At 36.1% G+C, this 14,938-nt stretch overlaps 1 non-coding gene across 1 annotated transcript; it reads right to left on the reverse strand.

Annotated features, from left to right (window-relative positions):
• Positions 1–5,037: 5,037 nt before the first annotated feature.
• On the reverse strand, positions 5,038–5,109 carry TRNAN-GUU (transfer RNA asparagine (anticodon GUU)). Its single transcript has one exon. It is a non-coding gene; the product is annotated as a tRNA-Asn (tRNA).
• Between the last annotated feature and the right edge of the window lie 9,829 nt (positions 5,110–14,938).

Here is a 14,938-nt window from a genome sequence, read left to right on the forward strand (position 1 = left end):
TATTACTACTGCTCTTCCAGTCAATTTAAACGACACAATAATCCCTTTTGCTTCCTGTGTTAAAAACCTTGGGAGTTTACTTTGATACGCATTTAAACTGGAATAACCAAGTTACTCATATTACTAAAAAAGTGCTGTTCATACTACATTCCTTAAACAGCATTCGAAAATTCCTACCGCTATCACTCAAGAAAATACTAGTGGAAACACTAGTAATGCCCCACTTCGAATATTGTGATTTTCTACAGACTGACCTCAATGTCAACCAGTCGCAAAAATTACAAAGTGTTCATAATTATTGTGTTCGCTTCGTCTGCGATGTCCGTCGCGCTGACCACATTACCCCATCCTTCCAAACTCTAAACTGGCTACGACTTAACAAACGTAGAAATTTTCATTCTCTTATTCTCCTTTTCCAAGTCCTTCACACTTCTACACCTACCTACCTTGCCTCCCGTTTCAGTTACCTGTCATCATATCATAATCTCTTCACACGCTTGCAAAATAGCCCCATACTAGCCATACCAACACATAAGACATCATCTTATTCATCATCATACAAAATCTCGCTCTCGCGCTTGTGGAATACCCTACCTAGTGACATCAGAGACTGTCGGAATTTAGTAGCGTTCAAAAGTAAGCTTATTAAGCATTTTCTTACTGCGTAGGATAGGTTTAATTTTTACTTAATAAATAAAATGCTTCTCTCTTCTTAACTTTTACAATAAACTGTCTAGCTTTTATTAATCAGTTAATCTTTTAGTACTTTGATTTTTGTTGTATTTGTAAATTTTATATTAATTGTAATTATAATTGTAATTGTATTTTTAATATTGTAGTTGTAATCCCCTCGTAGAGGGGAAGAAAAGGCCTGATGCCCTTATCTCTACCAGGTTAAATAAATAAATAAAAAAATAAATAAATAAATAAAATAAAAAAGTAATTAACATTAGTAAGTTTGCCATTTAATCAATCATTTATAAGGAAATAATGTCTAATAAACATAGGTCCTACAACACATACTTTACAAGCTTTTAAAACTTGTTCATAGGAGGTGCTCAATGTGATGTCCATTCATGGAAATGCATTCCTCTGCCCCTCGGCGTAAGGAATCACGCACTCTTTGAAATTTGTTTTAATACGTTAATAAGAAATTCCTGATAACGATCCCCAGTTAATCTCTGTGATAGCACGTATGGCGCTATTAATCTGTCCATAAATTGATTGAGAATCGGTGGTGATGCCTTGTTTCTTCAACTGCATGGGGATTTTCATCAGTTCACACATGCTGATTACGAAAATTCACAACACCATCTCTGCTGAACCCCGCTCATATCCGCAACCAGATGTTTGTTTCCAGTATTCCTTGCGACGTATCATTATTCCAAACCAAGGGTATCAACTGCGTTATGATTATCTAGTAGTCTGCTGTATTGAATGGCAGAAAACCTATACTGTTTTCGCTGTAAGAAAAATCCTATTGTAAACACAAGCACGTTGCTGTCATACCAGTGATTGGCTCCCAGACGAAACTCTCACACGACGCAGGAGAATATAGCTTGTATTTGGAAACCATAATCTTGTATTATTTGAAAATAAAAAATTGAATTCTAGTTGTTAAATACGATGAAACATATAATTTCACTCATATGTAAAACGCTATGTAAAAGAAAAGCTACATTTATATTTTGTTATGTACTATGAACGCGGATGAATACCAACAGTAATACCGAGGTAGTCTGTTCTTGTAACGAGCTGGCGTCACTTAAGGTCGTAGATGTTCACGTAAGCACATGGTACTGAAGTATGGCTTCTGCATCCTCGGTGTGTGTGGTTATTAAACATAAGAGTGAAAACTATATCAAAAGCGGAAAAAAAACAAATAGTCTTAAATATATATAATAAGTTAAATGAGTTTTAATTACAATAATTATAAAGTAAATGTTTCCTAAGCACACGGATGCACAGTAGTGAGGTTAGGCCTACTTGACGAGTAAGGGGAAATGTTTAACATCAAACAAAATGTACAACAGTAGGCGGGAACACGTACTGAGAATCTATGACGCCAAACAGCGGCCAATGAAGCTTCACTTCTGTCACGTGCTATTGTTTACATTATGATTTTTCTTACAGCGGAAAGGGTATATATAAGAAATTATCTGCATTTCCTTGAGGGAGATCCTTCACCTAGCAACGTGTATTGTCTACCCACCCGCCCTAAATAACACAGTTTCTTTTATAGAACATTTATAAGCAAACTAAGACGAGCGTCCATTAAATGTGTTATGATTGGATGCGTGAGACGCATTCTATCACAGCGGTCTCTAGCGGAAGTTGTAGAAGTAATGTTGCCAACATTTGAAAAGTTTTAGCATTGATAATGAAGGGAAATTTCGCCTCATGCCACGTAACTATCACATTAATTGACCCAAACTAACTTTGTCACAGTTCTCGTCTCCTGCCATTTTGGTCTTCATTATACTTTTGGTTTGGAAAATACTACTCATTATTACTGTAGACTGTATGGAAGGAAATGTGTATGGTAATTATTACCAGCTCTGGAGTGTCGTCTGTCATTGGATACGCTAACAAATCACTTTTTCGTGCGTGGCAGATTTCATGGTCCTATGGTGTAAGAAAACGAAGAATAACGGGTGAGGATATCATAATTTTAAAATGCACTATAAAACTGTGAAGTGAATTCTTGGTATTTCGGTTGGAACAAAACCGTGAGGCGGGGAGAGAGTTAGCTATTTCTCTCCATGATCTCTGCCTACTATATCTCTTTTCTTCTTCTCTCCCATTCTTCTCTCTATATTCCCAATCCAGTTCTTCGTTTTCCCTCGCGATCTACTCAAGATTATCTGTGCCCCAAGGTTTTACGGCGCTTCAACCTATTTGAAGCGACACAAAAACTGATGACCAATACGAGGGAGAAATCGAAAATGCTATTAGACCATCCATTCTTCCTCCCCGATACGTGTTTCACAGAAAGGAAATAAAACACAAGATACTTAAAGTATGATGCCATTGGCAGGGATAAAATACGGTGTTTTGACAACCTACATAAAGAAGGGCTTCACATATAAACTGGCCAATATAAACATTTGATAGTAATTCTACATGCGACCAAAATGACAACGGCGTAAGAAATGTCTTCGGTGACACAGTATAAATCAAGCACATCGCTTACAGCTCCGAGAGATCGATACTGTCCACCAATCGCTGGAATCTAATTTAACTGAACGCAACCATTGTCGGTTGGAGCAGTATTCCCAAATCCAAGAGAAAGCCATAGAAATTACCATAAAAGGGGAAAATAAATTCTTGTCTAAAAAGTCTATTGGTTACCCTACTAAACTTCTTTATTCAAATTTTAACGTTTTCAAATCTGTACAGATATGCAAATATACATTATTAATTTTCGTTCATAAGATCAAGGAAAATTTAAACACATATTGGTATAATTACAGTACTAGAAGGAACATATTTCTTTTCGCAGAGTTGAAAATTAAACGGCTGCTGTTAAGAAACATGACTTCAACTACGGCTTAATACTATATCATAATTTCATTTCTCAGACACCTGACTTAGAAAATTTTAATTACAATGAAATTGAAACTGAAAATTCAAGAAATTATTAAAAGAAATTACTTAGAGTTAGAAAATAAATTGCTAAATACAGATCATATTTTCTTATTATTATTAGTTATAAACTCTTTCAATTGCAATTACTTATTCCATCATATGAAGGGTTCAGAGCCATAGTGGGCCAAGTACCGTACATTAAAACGGAGAAAAAAGGGTTAAAATTAAATAAATGCCATAAATCATCGCAACATATAGCAAGTAATGTTTTGAATTCTGTATGTAAATTTGTTAATAATTTATTTCATAAAATATAATGTCGTGATTGAATTAATCAGAATCTTATTGGAATAATAAATAGTCTTAATAGTCAATTTAATGATAAATTTATTATACATGTTGTAATATTGGATGGTGTTGGTAAATCAATTAGGGCATTGTTGGCAATTTTAAATAAAGGGTGTCTAATATAAAGTATGCAGCTTAAAACTAATTGATATGTCAGCCTACATTATACTACGGTATTCACTTAACTTTAACCCTTGCTTTCTCCGTTCTTAATAAATGGCGCTTGGCCCACTGTGGTTCTGACCCCTTCATAATATTGTTTGTAATCTCTGCTATTTTATTTTTTGTTACTTCCATTTATTTATTTTTCCTTCTTCTTTCTTCCCACCTGTATAATGCAATTCTGAACTCCCGAACATCATTGCTCATACGGGGTAAATTAATTTATTTTATCTAATGTTTTAATTTTAATATTTTCAGCACTGTTTAATGTAAATAACATTTTTAATGTATCTGATATGCATTTTATTAGATAAATACGTAGATAAATAGACAAATAAATAAATAAATAAATAAATCTCTGAAAAATAAATGACTTGATAAACTGCGATTTTTAATTCCGGTATTGCAGGAAACTCAGCACTAGCGTCATGAAATACCCTATTGATTATTAATCGCCCTTGTAAATAAATGGGTTATACTATTACAAAACTTAACGCAGTGGTTCCGTGGTGTAGATAAGTGATTCCAAACCGTTGCTCCATGCACACCCGCGAGTGTTCTGAAAGGGATCCGCGGAACCAAAGTTTGTTTTGAAACAAAGCTTCAATTTATCACGTGTTCTGATTTTTATCAGCTTGCTGGAATATTTGTTTGTTAATCTCAGAACTTTGTAGGAATGAGTTCGCCCAACATAACCTACAGAAGTCCAAAGCGCTGCTGCCGTCAAATCAAATATGACAGTTTACATAGGCTATTGTAACAACTGTAATATGCAAATGTTGTTGTGATGGAATTAATATGAATTATTTAGGCGGTGAATTGAGAAATTATACCCTAGCGCTAATTTTCGTGTAAAAGAATAATAATTGTATCTGCAAACCAAGATTTCAGGTATAACTCCCTGTAAAGTTGATTTGAATAATTTCGAGGGAAAAATTGTTCCGGAGCCGGGTATCGAACCCGGGACCTTTGGTTTAACGAACCAACGCTCTACCACTGAGCTACTCGGGAACTCTAACCGACACCGATCCAATTTTTCCCTCTATATCCACAGACTTCAAAGTGGGCTGACAACCGTCAAGCAACCAACTTCGAGTGCACACTAACTCCGTGTGACTTAAATTGTGGTTTTTCTGTTAACGAACAGTGACGTGTATTATGCAAACCAAGATTTCAGGTATAACTCCCTGTAAAGTTGATTTGAATAATTTCGAGGGAAAAATTGTTCCGGAGCCGGGTATCGAACCCGGGACCTTTGGTTTAACGTACCAACGCTCTACCACTGAGCTACTCGGGAACTCTAACCGACACCGATCCAATTTTTCCCTCTATATCCACAGACCTCAAAGTGGGCTGACAACCGTCAAGCAACCAACTTCGAGTGCACACTAACTCCGTGTGACTTAAATTGTGGTTTTTCTGTTAACGAACAGTGACGTGTATTATGCAAACCAAGATTTCAGGTATAACTCCCTGTAAAGTTGAGTGTCGGTTAGAGTTCCCGAGTAGCTCAGTAGTAGAGCGTTGGTACGTTAAACCAAAGGTCCCGGGTTCGATACCATGCTCCGGAACAATTTTTCCCTCGAAATTATTCAATAATTGTATCTGATTTTTATACCTGCGTCCAAAAATATAGGCTCAGATAATTTACGTACTGAATAAAATTATAGTACCAGCATGATTTTCGTGTTTGAACTACAATAGGCCCAGGACTTACAAAATAGTATATTATTATGCAACGAGCCTATATTGGTAGTAATTAAGACGCGAGTATGTTTATGTAACGAGCGTAGGCACGTTTCATAATTTTCTTACGAACGTTTTAATTACCATTATAGGCCAGATGCGTACAACTGTTTTTGTTCGACCATAATTAAATGTCTAAATTTTTAGATTTTACGAATATCTTACATTCTTACTTTGCTGACAATGAAATGGTGTTCATGAGTGTATTTCCAGCGTGTTCTCGACTATTGCTACAGATGGCAGACACGGACCATGAGTGTCTTTTCAGTGTGTTTCCGATTAATGCAACAGTTGGCAGGCACGGAGCACTTTTGCGTGTACACCCTATTTATCGACTTTTTGCAGGGCTTTGGTTTAATGATTTTAATCTCAAAGCAACACACATTAAAACAGCAAATGAACTCAATTTATAAAAAATATTGAAATAAACATAAAGAGAATTTATTTTATTTGAAATATATGTTGTCGATTGTGCAGTTTGAGTATGCAATTTTGGATTGCACCTTTCAAAACTTGCGGGTTGTTGCACGTACGATATTAATCAATATCGCATATGCTTAGCTGGAAATCGATAACTGGAATACCATAAAGAATAGCAGACTTTAACGTATGTGATTAAGGTTCAGTTACGTCATATGTAATGAGCGTATTACAGTATTACAATATGGAATAAAACTATTTAATAATATGTTTTTAAGTAGAGTAGCTTATACAGGGACATCATTTTATTTTTACTTCAATTTTTATTGTACCTGAGTTTTTGAATGTACTTCACTCCCACCCCTTCTACTAAGGAAGTTCCAACTCCACACAGAACCAAGACCGCAGATTGTAAGCAGTACTGAGTTACTGAGTATAGTACGTTCCAGAAATATGTTCGCGTTTTCCAGTGACGAAAGAGCTTTCAATATTGAATCATATTTTCGCACAGGTACTGTCCGTTTGCCTACGTCGCATCCCGATTTCCCCCACCTGCTTCTGCTCGCCCCTCTGTAATAGCTGGGCTGTCTTAGCTCTTTTCTGAAAACATTAATTTCTCTTAAGATTTGGAAGTTTACGTAACATTATACAGCTGTTCAATTTAACTTAAATAAAAGGGCCTCGTTAAGTAATTAACTGTTACGTGATTTCCTCCCTTTCTACAATCTTGCGGCATAACCACTTGGACGGACAGTAGATAGCATGTCTGAGTAATTTTATATTTTCGGGTCGGCAGAAGTGAAGATTGAATTTACAGTACGTAGAGTAGGTACAGAATTATTTCAACATGAGTTACTAGTACGAAGGACGAAACTGGCAATTGGATTTAGATGCAATAGTCTATAGTGCGATAATATGCACAAAAGAACTGAAGCCTGTATCTAAATGAACGGCCACCATTTTCAAAATTGTGTTTAAATATTCATATTATGATTATTTTTCAATTTAACTTCTTTCTCTATATTGTACGCTAATGTGCTGTAGACAGTATAATATACACTGCATAATGAATACGTTCGCATGGATAACTTACTTCGTGAGTAAAAACACTTATTCTTAATACAGTACTGTTCTTTGATTAAAGAAAAACCTAATGAAAATTATCAAACTCAAAATCGCGATATTTCCTAGTTTACGTAAATGGATGAACTACTTTTCTTCCTTCCTATACCTAGTAGAGTGATTTGTGTTTTACGCCAGTATCATCGAACTCCAGTCTTGGAAGGAGGAGCAAGTGGTGTTTCCGGTTCTCTAAAGGTATAGACAGGTTAATATTAAAAATGTTAGTAAAAATAAAATGATGTCCCTGTATGTGCAATGTCTAGGTACATAATATTCAAAGATAAACAAATATACACATATTTCCTTGCTGTAGTACTATGAGTGCAATAATCATTTAGATATGTTTTACTATGCGTTCAATGGCACATGACCACTGAGCTCTAATGTAGCCACTGTCTTACAGAAGACATCGTAGGCGATTACGGACCGCGAGGCATTGAAGGATCGAAGCATACGTGGAGAGGAATGATGCACTCTGCTAGTTCGTGGAATCAAAGTAGGTCAATTTACAATGGACGAGTCGGCCCGGGTGGCTTAGTCGGTAGAGTGCTGGCCTTCTGTGACCGTGATTGCTGGTTCGATCCCGGCCCAGATTGGTGGCTTTTGTGCTTAAATGCGACAGGGTCATGTCTGTATATTTACTGGCATGTAAAAAAAAAACTCCAGCGGGACAAAATTTCGGAACACCGGCGAGGCTGTTATAACCCACGGCAGTTATGATCGTCGTTAAATAAAACGTAATTTAAATTTTACAATGTTCAGGTATTACTTATCCTCCCTCTGTGTTCAATAGTTTACGCGTAAGCCTAACATTCGTAACCAGAGAAAATTAGATAGCGTTTACTTTCACCTTCTTATTTACATAATTATAAAATTGAATACATAGAGTCATTTATTATGTCTTACTTAAATATTTAGTAATGGCCAATGGATGAGATTAACCATTGTTCACAAATATTTTCCCCGCTAAATAGGTTTTATGAATTAATGTTACTACTGTCAATGGTGGCCGATTTCGCGGTAATTGTTCAAGATGTGTAACAACTGAGCTTGAGGTATGAGGGAAGCATCAAATATGGAGGATCCTGTAGCTCATAGTCCTCGTACTGCCGAGGCCGCTCTCGGATATGACTTTGAATTCTGCATTACCTAGTTGAATTTCATTTATGAGTCGTATAGATGCAAACCCCGAAAGTTCCACTTTTCAGCGAAAATGAGATTTTACGAAAAAAATTTCTCCACATTGAAATCTGAATGTTCACTAATAATTTATAAGCAAATAGCTACCATTCCTATTCATTTGAACACTGCGAATGCAGGGTTTAGATTCAAACGCCGACATTTCCTCGGAGCAATGAGATACAATCCCCGACATTTCCGTTAGCCAATACCTGACGCGAATTAAGTCACTTGATTCCCACCTTTGCTACTACTAATCAGCTCTACTTCGTTGCTGGCGAATTGGATATTATGACTGTGTTACTTAAAATGTTAAGTATAAAGTAATAAAGTATAAGTATTTCCTTTAGCAGGCCACAGCTATCTTTCCTGTAATAGGATTTTCGGACAAATCTAAAAAATTGTAAGGAAAAGATAAACGATTATTAGTTCCCGAGTGTAAAGATATATTCCAATAATTTGGTACAATAACATAACGTGGTAGAGACGCAGCAATATGAGTGGAAAAAATTTGCTAAACTCGTGGTAATTCCTGGGCAGTGGCATTTCACATTCAACAAGGATAAGAGGATGATCCTGACTCGTGAAAATGGAATTCTGAAAATCAGAAATGAACCATTCTAGAGATCTGGTCAATGATTTGCAAATTCTGTTTTCAAAAAAAGTAATAACACTGACAAAATCGAACTTGAAAATTAGTCCTTAGGTGTGCCAGTTGAAAAATAAAAGTGTTCTGATATTGATTCATTATTGATTTCAGAGATGAATGTAAGGAAGAAAGTGTCCATGAGTTCTAAAAGCAAGTGGTTGATAATGCAGTACACAGTAAGTCATTACTAGACAGTGGATGGGGGATCACTTATCGTTGAATGTAGGTGCACATTTACTGTATGTTACAATTTTTTATTCAGACCATTGGCTGAACAGGTTTTAAACGTAAACAGACGACGTCAACATGCTACTGTATCTCCGTACAGTCAGAATGAAAAGAAAAATGACGTACTTTAGCACATACCTCGTCATCATTGATAGAATTACTAGCGTTGCAGTAAACGACGATATAGTCTCGTAAGTTGTCGAAGCTGAATCGTCTTCGCCTATCCTGCAGGCTAACACAACTGCACACATTGCGTTGCAATGTTACTATGAATGGACCGGGGTCCCTTCGTTCTGTACGCTGCTGTACTCGCCAGGTACACAAAAGACGGACGACACGGCACGTGCCATATTCTCTTATACGAAACAATTTCACTTTTCCTTATGTCATCCCGCATACACTGTCTAGTCATCACTAGTGGAAGAAGAATGCCTCTGTGAAGCACAGAATGAAGCGGAGTTATTGATAATTTTAACTATGTGCAGTGGCAGTTGTAAGTACGTTTTTTCTTTTTTTTAGTAGGTTATTTTACGACGGTTTATCAACATCTTCGGTTATTTAGCGTCTGAACGAGATGAAGGTGATAATGCCGGTGAAATGAATCCCGGGTCCAGCACCGAAAGTTACCCAGCATTTGCTCATATTGGGTTGAGGGAAAACCCCGGAAAAAACCTCAACCAGGTAACTTGCCCCGACCGAGAATCGAACCCGGGCCACCTGGTTTCGCGGCCAGACGCGCTGACCGTTACTCTACAGGTGTGGACCGTTTTTTCTTAATAAAATATTTGTAATACTGTAAAACATAAACTAACTGTGGATACTCTCAAATAATTTTAAAACATTTATTTTTTTTTTTCAAAGAAAAATGTACAAAAATTGGGGCAAATTCTGAAGTCGTCTTAATACTAGATCCGATACTGAATTAATTTTTAACTTTTGTTTTTAAATAATTATACTGTATGAAATGTATATTATAAATTAATTTAGTGTCAGATTGATGCAGTGTTTTCAGTAGCAGCTGTAAAATAATGCTAAAATGGAGATTATAAAAAAATTAGGATAATCGTTAAAAAGCAAACTCATACATTTCCCTATTATCTTGTCATATTTATAGAAAGCAACTAACATTTCTTGACATTTAAAGGAATAATTATGGTGTTAGTTCTGTCTTTAAACGATTAGTGCAGTTTAGACATTTTATGTAACATAGTTTGTTAGTAAATCTTTTTTTTTTTTAATTTCCTGAAAAATTAACAAAGATGGAAATGTCGGAATTTGCATCTATACGATTCTATTACAAAACGAATGCCAGTCAGAACCATGGCGATTCATTGCAATAACTTCACAATAACAATATCACCTCGATATTATCAACTTTCAGTCGGATATTTAAAGTTTCCGTATCAAATACAACGCTATCTCTCACTGGAAGAATTGGTGATAGGGAGATAGGCCTAGTATTTTGGAGAGATGAATTCATCCCCTATGAGGTACCTGACATTTGCATTTGAATAAAATGTTGTTAACCTCAGAAGAAACCAACTACGTAATCAGCCGAAGCGAGGTTTGAACTCATGTCGGATCAGAAGGCCAAATCCTACCCGTAAACTACGTTGGTGGCTGTTACCATTTTCACCGACGTTATTACTTTAATCAATTTATATGTCATTAAATAACCGATTAAGACACCGCATTCGACAGTCACCTCAAAACTCAGCAAATATTTACGCTGGCTTGAAACATCGTGTCTGTCAATTCATCATTTTTGTGTCCTCCATCTCGCCCAGGCGCTCGAGCTACAATTTAAGAAGACAACCAGGCAACCGATTCAATAAACGCTCTCGTACTTTAACTGCACTGTTGTTATGATAGCAGAAGCGAGTGAGAGGGGAGACTTGCTCTCTTCTACGCAACTCGCGTAAGTATGCGAAACACCGAAAGTAACACAAACTTCTGACATAAAAAAATTTCCGCTGTTAACGTATACTAAACTTGTAATGGATGTTGGGATACCAGACATAAAGTAAATTCAAAACTGAATGTTCATAAATAGCCGTAACGGGATACCATAACTTTCCTTATTTGTCGAACCTGTTGCCCCTCTAAACGGATATGTAAGTTGTTCTTTGCAGTTCACGTCATTCATCATCGTGGTGTTCAACATAATCGCAGATGTCATCGTCTTCATCGATGTCATAGTCATCATCTTCATCAATATCATAATCAATGTCATCATCACTATCTAATCATTAAACCGCGGGCCCTTTCCGTCAAGTTAAATATGACTGGAGCGTTCCGTGGCGAGTGTACTGAACTCTCAGGTAAGCAACTCACTGTGCGTGCTTCAGACGTACAGTCTTGAGTATATGAATTGCATACATACAATAATCATACATTTCGTACTTACCTAATTGATGCGATATCGACGGAATCGTTTTCTTTACAATAAGGAATTACAATGTACAACTATGTACATACCTAGATTGTCAAAGGAGAAACTTCTGCGTGTATCAGTTAGAATATGTTTGTACTGCGAAAAGCTTCTTTAGACATCGCATGAGGTTAATGGAGCGTACGTGAAAAGATTTACATTTTCATTTAAGTTTTTGTCCTGATTTTCCACCAAACTGTTCAACACTGCATAGCCATTATTTTTTATTACACTACCTAATTTTTCATTTACCTTATCAGGATAGAGTCTTTGGAGTACCTTGTTAATTGTTTCCGATAATTTCTCAATTAATTTAATACACCCGGACATTTGTAGACCAGACGTTTCTAGTTGAGTTATAACTTGTGGAACGTTTCCGTAATTGGTCTTTATAAATTGTAGATTTTGCTGCATATTTTCTAAAATCAGGGATTTTGCTGTTGTAATGGCAGCTGAATCTTCGCCACCTAAAGCAAGAATAACTAGTTTTACTTTATTGTAATGTTCTGCGAAATATAAGGCAGCTTCAAGCCAGGTGGCCCATCTTGTAACTACGGGTTGAGGTGGAAGGGGGAGATCTGGTGCAATTTCTCGAAATTTTAATATTCTTGAGGGGCTTTGAGAATTGTTTTTTTCACATACACTATAAAACAGTCCACATCGCTATATAAAGCACGAATAGCTTCAGCAACTATATGCAGTTCGTGGGCCAGACAAGTTAAATGCACCCTGTTGGAATACCGCTCTTTAAGTTGTTTTGCTGTCTTAATAATATATGGAGCTGCATCAGTATCGAAAAGAAGTACATTATCATATTTAATCCTTTCCGTCTATAAAAGGCGCATAGCCTTATAAAAAATTGGACAATAGTTGCATGGTTTACCTTTTCCAATTTCTCTGCAGTTAGCACAAATTTCTTCCCTGCACAGTTCTCGAAAAATATACTTTTCCACATATCTACCACTTAAGTCTGTAGATTCATCAACTGAAACCCATATATTTTCTGATCGTTCACGCTTTCTCGAATTTTGTCAATCGTATTCTGGTACGAAACTGGTAAATATTCTTTACGTATTGTTGCTTCTCCTGGAATATGTTAATTTGTATATTTTACAGAAATGATCTAAAGTGGGGATTGTCCAAAGTTTTGAATGGAATGTTTGTGTGTATGAACATGTCACATAAGTCTATATTGAATTGTGACCAAATATTTGAACTCGATTTGTTCTTGTTTGCGTTCAACATTTTCCTTGTGTCCTTTATTATTACAGTGTCTTTCAAAATAGTACTTCTTAGTTCGTAATAATATGAAAGTACACACGACACATACAACACTTTCTCCTTTTACAATAGTCTAAATATATCGCGTTCGAATTGTTCTAAATTATTTAGTATTGCACTTCGTGCACGAGTTGTTTTAGGCATTGTACTGTAATATGTGTCATTTCACATACGCAACTCTTCAGTATGACAGCTAAACAAACTCTGAAAGTTTCGGGTTCGATGCACGGAACAGTACGGCGAAAGGCGAGAGAGACTTACGTCATACTCTATACCCGTCTGCATAGTCAACTGCAATCGCCGTATTAGGGCCCGCACTCCCGCGGTGTACTAATCATTGTCATAGGTATTATAATCACCATCGCTATAGATATCACAATCGTCAGCGTCATCGATATCAAAGTCATCGTTTTAATCAACGTCATCTTCGTTATCGTAGTCATCACAATCGTAATTTGTTTAGTTGTTATTTAACGACGCTATATCAACTACGAGGTTATTTAGCGTCGATGAGATTGGTGATAGCGAGATGGTATTTGGCGAGATGAGGCCGAGGATTCACCATAGATTACCTGACATTCACATTACGGTTGGGGGAAACCACGGAAAAAACCCAACCAGATAATGAGACCAAGCGGGGATCGAACCCGCGCCCGAGCGCAACTTCAGACCGGCAGGCAAGTGCCCTAACCGCCACGTCGGTGGCTCACAATCGTCACCGTCATATCTATAATCGTCATTAGTGTCATAACCATCGTCAACATAATCATCATCAATTACCTGTTGAGATTATTAGAGAATACAAATTAGTTGTACGGCGATCATAACTGGCTTCACTTGGTACAGAGAGTACTGCGAGTCAAAGCAATTCAATCTGCAGTAGTAAAGTGAAGCAGACTCCCCGCGCATTGCGGTATTGTTTTAGATTATTATTATTATTATTATTATTATTATTATTATTATTATTATTATTATTATTATACTAACAATAATATGATTAATAATTGGAAAAAATATCTACGTTCGCCACCTTCCGAAAACAAATTATTTGCTCTGTATACGTAGATTGCATTCATGTATGACATTATACAGCTTCAGCAAAAAGTTTAAGGGCACCCCTTCAAAAGTGATATTTCACTCTTGTCCTTATATTTATATGAATCCCACTGATGTGCATAGGCCTATAGGGACCTAATTCCTGTGAAAAAATGAAGTTTTTAATGCAAAATCAATCTCTCTATGTTTCAAACTTAGGATTATACAACAATTTTTGTGCTATGAAAACGTATTAAAAAAAATTACATTTTCTGCAGGAGAAAAATTAATTATGTATATATGTATGTGTATTTATTCACACTGCAATGGGTATATACCCGGTGGCAGTGGTAACTTATTACACTCAATAATGACAATAATAAACTTATTAATTAAAAATACAATTAATGATAATACTAATAATTAATAATAATAATAATAATAATAACAACAACAGGGAATATACTAAATTAAATAAAACGATCACTTAAAATAACATTTGAAATATTCTAGTTTGTATCTTAAAACTAAGATCGAACTAAAACTCACGAGTATATGTTCATATCTTTCAACATTACACTCATTTCTCTGTCAACTCACTCACTGCACTGGAACTACGACACATTTCACTGATTCTATCCTGATTTCACTAACACTTCAAAAACATTTCACTGTTCAAATACTTTGCACTGCCACTATAGCCTATACAGCTTCACTGACAGGAACACGTTTCACTTACACAGCACACT

This window comes from Periplaneta americana, chromosome 10 (assembly GCF_040183065.1).
Source record: "Periplaneta americana isolate PAMFEO1 chromosome 10, P.americana_PAMFEO1_priV1, whole genome shotgun sequence".
In the NCBI taxonomy this organism is placed as follows: domain Eukaryota; kingdom Metazoa; phylum Arthropoda; class Insecta; order Blattodea; family Blattidae; genus Periplaneta; species Periplaneta americana.